Below are 7,600 nucleotides of genomic sequence, written 5' to 3'. Positions count from 1 at the left end.
GAGTTGAAGTCATTTAAATTTGGAGCTTTTGACCTTTTAAAATATTTTCTCATTGTGTAATTTACTGATGGTCCCTAACTAGCCAAATTGACCATTTTCATTATGATCAGGTCGCATACAGCTGCACTCAGAATTTATGATTACTTGGGTGCAGCCAGCTTTGGGCAGGATTAAAATCAACCCAAACCATGGTAAACGGTTATGGTACCCTTCATTCCGTGACATACCATTTTTTCCTAACATATCGCAAATCTCAGTTTTGGAGAAGATTTACTTTATGACCAAAATTATCAAATGAACACTTGGTAGACAATTTTGACACTAGAATAAATGTTTCTGACTTGATATCGATGCCACAAAGGCCATTTTCAAAACAAGAAGTAGCGTTTTAGGAGTGAGTTGGCTGCACCTAGCAAAGCAAAGGCAAGAGGAAGTGGTCTATGGACCAAGACTTTTAACACACACACACACCATTCTGTGTTTTCAGTAAATCAAACAACCAAATTGTGCAATCCCCCAAAAATTGTCAACATGACAGGATCATGCCAAATCATCGTTGATGATCCTGATGGACATTTATCTACAATCAAAGTCTTGATGTAGCCAGCCTTTTGATGTACTGTAGCCAGCCTTTTGATGTACTGTAGCCAGCCTTTTGATGTACTGTAGCCAGCCTTTTGATGTACTGTAGCCAGCCTTTTGATGTACTGTAGCCAGCCTTTTGATGTACTGTAGCCAGCCTTTTGATGTACTGTAGCCAGCCTTTTGATGTACTGTAGCCAGTCCTTCAAGCAACTGTTCTTCTACTGAACAAAAATATGAACACAACATGTCAAGTGTTGGTCCTATGTTTCATGAGCTGAAATAAAAGATCCCAGAAATGTTCATTAGCTGTTTTAGAGAATTCGGTCATACATCCAACCGCCCTGACAACCGCAGACCACGTGTAAGCACGCCAGCACAGGACCTCCACATCCATCTTCTTCACCTGTGGGATCGTCTGAGACCAGTCACACAGACAGCTGATGAAACTGAGGAGTATTTCTGTCAGTGATAAAGCCCTTCTGTGGGGAAAAACTCATTTTGATTGGCCGGGCCCCCAGTGGGTGGGCCTGGCTCCGCGCCCCCGCCCTTTCATGTGAAATCCATAGGTTAGGGCCTAATTTATTTATTTAAATTGACTGATTTCCTTATATGAACTATAATTCAGTAAAATCATTGAAATGATTGCATTTTGCGTTTATATTTAATATTTTTGTTCAGTATAGTTGGTGGTGTGGGAATGTACAGTTTTAGCCATCATCATTACACAACTTCAAATCGAAGCTAGAGTTGATGAGAGTATTTTTACAAGCAGCGCTGCTATTCTATGTATTTTTGTTGGTTGGGAGTTGTTTGCTGCTTGGAATAAACAGCCACAACCCGTGAAATACTGCTGTCCTGCAGTCTCCTGAATTGGGTTTATGGTTGTAGGGTAATGCAAATAAGTGTCATTCAGTTTGCTAATCAGATTTGCCATTGCTAATTGTTCACTTGGACTAGCCTTGTGGGAAGAAACAATATGTACTGCTGAGCACAGTATGTGATCCAAGTTATGTGTGATGATGATCTGTTAGATAATTTGAAAGGGGGAATGAAAATGTAAATATATAAAACCTGTAATTTTCAATCTCAGTGTTGATTTCATCAAGTCCATTTGGTGATGTTTTTTTCACTGTTGAATCATATTGCATATGCATGTGCATTTGCAATATGTTTCAATGGGCATTTACCATCACAAATTTGGCATGCTCAAAAATCCTGCAGGAATGCGAAATTGACTGGCCCGATAAACTCGGGATGGCTGGGCAGTGATTCTGGTTCCTCTCCATCGCTCGTTAGGGTTGATTTCAGAATGTCGCTTTGGCGATGGTACCTCACTGTTTAAACATATTGCAAATGGACAAAAGTCACCAGCAAGTCGCCGTCCATCAGTCAATTAGATATCATTCTGACAAACTGACACCAAACCCACTTTTTCCAACTCGTTTTGGAAAAATTCACAACGCCTTCTGTTCAAACCATAATAAAACGTAAAACACATAGTTACGTTCTAGCTGCGGGTCCAGTTCTGACATTATGTGTAGGCCTATGTGAGGCGACCCAGAATCCCGAGTTTCGGCTCGATAGGTCATTTGGTGCCCGAGCAAGACCCTAATGCTGAAAATCCACTTTTTTCCATGCCTTGCTACGGGGTATTTGAATGAGCTATCAGACAGAATGGTCTATATGGGCCGAGGCGGTCGCAATGCACCTAGTCTTGCGACTCTGGGACATTTCTAAATGTCGGCATTTTCGTGATGCAAAAATTAATTGAAGTTATTGCAAATGTACAAGGCTGTTTCTCGGTCCGAGAACCTTCTAGAGCCACGTAACTCACCACGCACTATCGACCTGAGGTCTAGAACAGGTTTCTAAAGTTTCAGAACTCTAGGTCTGACGGTTATTTTTTAGCTCGAACAAAGGTAACTATTGCAGGCACTGTCTGTCTCTACGCACCCCAATGTGTCCCTCCTTCCAAGCTGTGTGTGTGTGTGATTTAGTTTTTCTTTGAAATTTTATGGGAGTCATGACTGATTTACAGTTCATGAGGGTGGCCTAATCGCACATATGAAGTTTTGGAAAGATCTGACTTTTTTAACCCTTCGAAACAGCCCCTGTGACACCAATTATGGCACTTCCGGTTGGCACAGGAAGCTATAAGTAAACACATATCCTCATTGTGGTATGCTTTTACAGAATCCTGAGTTTTAAGTCTTTACGTTAATCAGTTTCTTATAAGGCCCTGGCAATCTCAACTTTCCCCTCTCAGGTGTACCAAACTATAAGCTTCGTCAACAGATTTAAACTTTTAAACAAATACCTTCAACGAGCTACATTACCCCTAAAGATGTTCTAACAACCCCTCCCCCCTTTGAAAGGGCTGATGATAACTCATTTACCCCCCCAAACGTCTACGGACCTTTTCCTAATCCTGATCTCTCAAGGTGGTTAGACTTTTGAATGTCTGTGATTAAATTCAATCAATTTTATTTGAAAAAAATTATACAATTTAACGTTTGTGACATTCTTGAAACATTTGACGTGAGCATACGCCTTGATTACAAGGTCTTAAAGGAGACATACTTGAACACTTTTGATATTTTCTAACAAAACAATCTATCATTACTTCTTAAATCATCATTATAAAGAGACATAACATCTTCAAAAGAAACTCCACGGGCTCTTTGGCATAGGTAGAATACACCGTGTTGACCACATGTAGTGGAAAGGTTATCTTGTGCTTGTTTGATGCTGTAGTAGAACTTTGATCCATTTTTGGTCAAAACTGTTTAATAGATTTGGGGAAATGTGAAAATCCCAGGGGAAAGCCATAGGAATCAAAAAAAGTTGTATTTTTGTCTTCTAATGTCACAACTAGCCAATGTTCACCCGGCATGTGTTTAGGATGGGTATTGACAATAAACATGGATGGTCGCTCCTGCCATTTCTCAATAGGTAGTTCATCCCAAGCCCATACTCCACAAAATTGTTTTCCAATCAAGCAGCTCATGAGATCTTCTAGCTCTTGGGTATTCATGTCTTTGCTCAACGATCCTTAATAATAATCCACTAAGACTTGTCTTCGGGTATTCACTTCCACGATTGAATCAGAGCATGCATAAACAATCATGGTAACTGTAGAGGCTAAAGGTGTACGGAAACGCATTTCCAGCCTGAGGTTACCTTGGGACACCACCGAAAGATTTCCTGAGGTGTCATCATCAGGTGATAAATTAAAAGCATACAATGTGTAACCTTCTGCAAAATCATTTCTGTCAATAGGTAAAGTGTTAAGGGAATTTTTATCAATGATGACTAATTATGTATACATTTCAATCTGGACTGAATAATCCGAATACTATTATGTTACTTGTACATGTATGAATTTTCATTCTTGATCCCAGTACTGAAAATAATGTGTGTGTGTGAACGTGGGCAAGAGTTTAGAACAATGACGGTCTGTTCCTTGGTACAAATGAATGAACTATCTCCAGCTGGCAGCGACGGACTATCTCCAGACTGTCTAGAATGCTTATCTACACTGACTGACCTTGGCTCTAGGCGAGGAGGGAAGGCTTGAGAACTATAGGGCCTTTCTACCAGTGTCAAGAAGAGATGGAAAATTTAGAAAACGCTGACGTCATTTTCAGTTTATAACCTGTGGTAAAATGTGTATGAACTCAGTACTCTCTTGAATTAAAGGCTGTTACTTGACTTTTAACCTGTTGCGACGAGCAATCCCGTATACGGGAGCGTAATTATAGCCTCAAGCTCATTACCATAACGCAACGTTAACTATTCATGAAAATCGCAAATGAAATGAAATAAATATATTAGCTCACAAGCTTAGCCTTTTGTTAACAACACTGTCATCTCAGATTTTCAAAAAATGTTTTTCAACCATAGCTACACAAGCATTTGTGTAAGAGTATTGATAGCTAGCATAGCATTAAGCCTAGCATTCAGCAGGCAACATTTTCACAAAAACAAGAAAAGCATTCAAATAAAATCATTTACCTTTGAAGAACTTCGGATGTTTTCAATGAGGAGACTCTCAGTTAGATAGCAAATGTTCAGTTTTTCCAAAAATATTATTTGTGTAGGAGAAATCGCTCCGTTTTGTTCATCACGTTTGGCTGAGAAAAAACAAAGCAAACTTTTTTCAAAATTAACTCCATAATATCGACAGAAACATGGCAAACGTTGTTTAGAATCAATCCTCAAGGTGTTTTTCACATATCTATTCGATGATAAGTCACTCGTGGCAGTTTGGTTTCTCCTCTGTTCTAAATGGAAAAAATGCGCGCACCTGGAGATTACGCAATAGTTTCGACGGAGGACACCGAGCGGACACCTGGTAAATGTAGTCTCTTATGGTCAATTTTCCAATGATATGCCTACAAATACGTCACAATGCTGCAAACACCTTGTGGAAACGACAGAAAGTGTAGGCTCTCTCCTTGCGCATTCACAGCCATATAAGGAGACATTGGAACACAGCGCCTCAAAAATCTGGCTCACTTCCTGTATGAAATGTCATCTTGGTTTCGCCTGTAGCATTAGTTCTGTGGCACTCACAGACAATATCTTTGCAGTTTTGGAAACGTCAGAGTGTTTTCTTTCCAAAGCTGTCAATTATATGCATAGTCAAGCATCTTTTCGTGACAAAATATCTTGATTAAAACTGGAACGTTTTTCATCCAAAAATGAAATACTGTTTCAAGAGTTTCAAGAGGTTAAGACTGGGGCTCTGTCCATTCCTATAAAATAAGGGTCATACAAATCCTTATGCATTGACAGAGTGTTTAATTTTGATTGGGAATTAAAACAGAGGAATTAAATTCCTTCAACAATTGGTCCTTCGAAGCCGGGATCTAAAAATCCGTCCCTGCCATCTGGAGGTCGTACGCCGGAAAAAAACGTGCACGTTAATAAAAAAAAATTAATAAAAGACCTGGCTTCTGGATTGAGGTTAAAAACAGGCCCAGTGTGTTAACCCAGATGACAAGGAGTTGACAGATCCAAACGAACAGTGCTTTTCCGAGTCGGCAGCAGGTCAGTAGCCTTTATTCTCGATTCTGGGGGGATTTGAGTTCTTTGATTGATGTTCTAAAATTTTCAGAATTCATCAATAATGGGAGCTTTGCTATTCCCACAGGGTTTTGTATGACCAACATACACTGGGTTTTGTATAACCGATATACACTGAGCAGGTTCGAAAATAACCTGTGGTAATGTGCACTACCGTAAATAAACTAAACTTAATCATGAGAGGCAAACCCGCCCGAGATTAAGACGGGATATTGATTAAGTGCTGGGGGATAGGACGGTGATCTTGTACAAATACTGGGTGTGGGGAGACAGGAAGGGGATGCGCAAGATAACTGGAATGGTCATTTGAATTGTGGCAGTATTGATCATCGTTCCGATTCAACAAATACTACTGAAATATCCAAATAAGGAGGAGAGGGAACCAAAATCTAGAGGAATGGGATAAAAGCCAAATCTATAGACAGGAAAGTTCCATGCGAGAGGGAAGCCTGAAAAATAGTGGCGTGAGATAACGATTATTAGCGTTCTTTAAAAGCCCTCTGACACAACCGGAAAATAAGATATTAACTAGGGATTTACAACCCCTGGGCTTATAGTTGTAAGGTAAGACCTAATATCTGATTCAACAGTCAAAGCTATTGATAAGATTTCCATAGCTAAGTAACGGTAAGGATGTTTAGAAATTCCTGAAAAGAAGTGTCGGAAACTAGCGGGAGATTACCGTTATAGGAGCACATAGAGAATGGAAGGGAGGCGTCCAAAATCTGACTCAGACAAAGAACCTGAATGGAAGCTGATACTACTAATATAGCCAGGAAGGGTTTTTTTAGGACGATTTTCTGGGAATTCCCGGTGTCGAAGTTTTGCGACTAAGGACAATTATAATAATATAATTATTGGCGGGGAAACAATCATTTTAATAGCGGGACACCAAGGTACGTACTTCAGCTTTGAAACCGATAGACTAAAATTGATTTTAGATTGTAATTCATCTATTTGCATGTTTTGCCCGAAAAATACGGTCGCCAGTGTTAGTATAAAATATGAACTGAAACGTTAAAATGTGTTTTAGATAGAATTGAAAAAAGAAGTCATTAAAAATAATGGCGAGACAATTTCGATGTAATACGCTATTTTGCCCAAAATGATCTGGTGGAATAATGTATTGAGATGGGAGTTGTATTTAAATAAATGTATCATAGAAGAGAAAGTCACCTAAAGTTAAATGTAGGGAATAACGGAAAGATATGATACAATTTCGTGCTATCCGGATGTTATTGCTCTTTATGAATCGACTGACATGCGATAAATTTAGCACAAAACATGGTACGTTTAAATGTTAGGGTATAGAAAGTTGAGAAGTTTGGTTGGGTTTACTTTGATGATTAGAATTTAAAACTGAACTCAATCTGAATAGGGAATATATAGTTTACAAAGGCAGGCAGATTTGCGTCGTCGTTTCACGTTGAACAACATCGTTCCTCAAATTTAAACAGAGAAAATGGGTTGTGGCATTTAGAGGGAAAATGTGTGCATTATAGCTTGGAGTTACTTTTCAAAAGTGGCTAAAAGTTCCAAATACATAAAAAAAAGGAGAAGTATCGTAAAGATAGTCTGAAAAGATGCTTAAACTTTGCTACGGAAGTGCTAGGCAATCAATGTGGCTATATAGTGCAACGCTTTGGACTATAAAATAGTTAAGAATAGTTTAATCGTAAAAATTGTGATGGCTTTTCCGAGTATTGATTTTTGGTTAGGTAACGCCAGTGAATTCGAACAAGAAGTTAACGTATTCTAAAAATACTATGTGTTTCTTCACGGGGAACAAGTAAATGTCTTATCTTAAAGGGACAGTGTACGTTTATCACAGTGGTTCGAGTGTATGGCAGTGTATAAAACATTTTGGGACGACAATTTGAAGATAGACTGAATGAGTTACATGAAAGATCGAGAGATTTAAAACGAA

This window comes from Oncorhynchus clarkii, chromosome 4 (genome assembly GCF_045791955.1).
Source record: "Oncorhynchus clarkii lewisi isolate Uvic-CL-2024 chromosome 4, UVic_Ocla_1.0, whole genome shotgun sequence".
Taxonomy (NCBI): domain Eukaryota; kingdom Metazoa; phylum Chordata; class Actinopteri; order Salmoniformes; family Salmonidae; genus Oncorhynchus; species Oncorhynchus clarkii.
Note: the sequence above shows the minus strand (reverse complement) of the source record.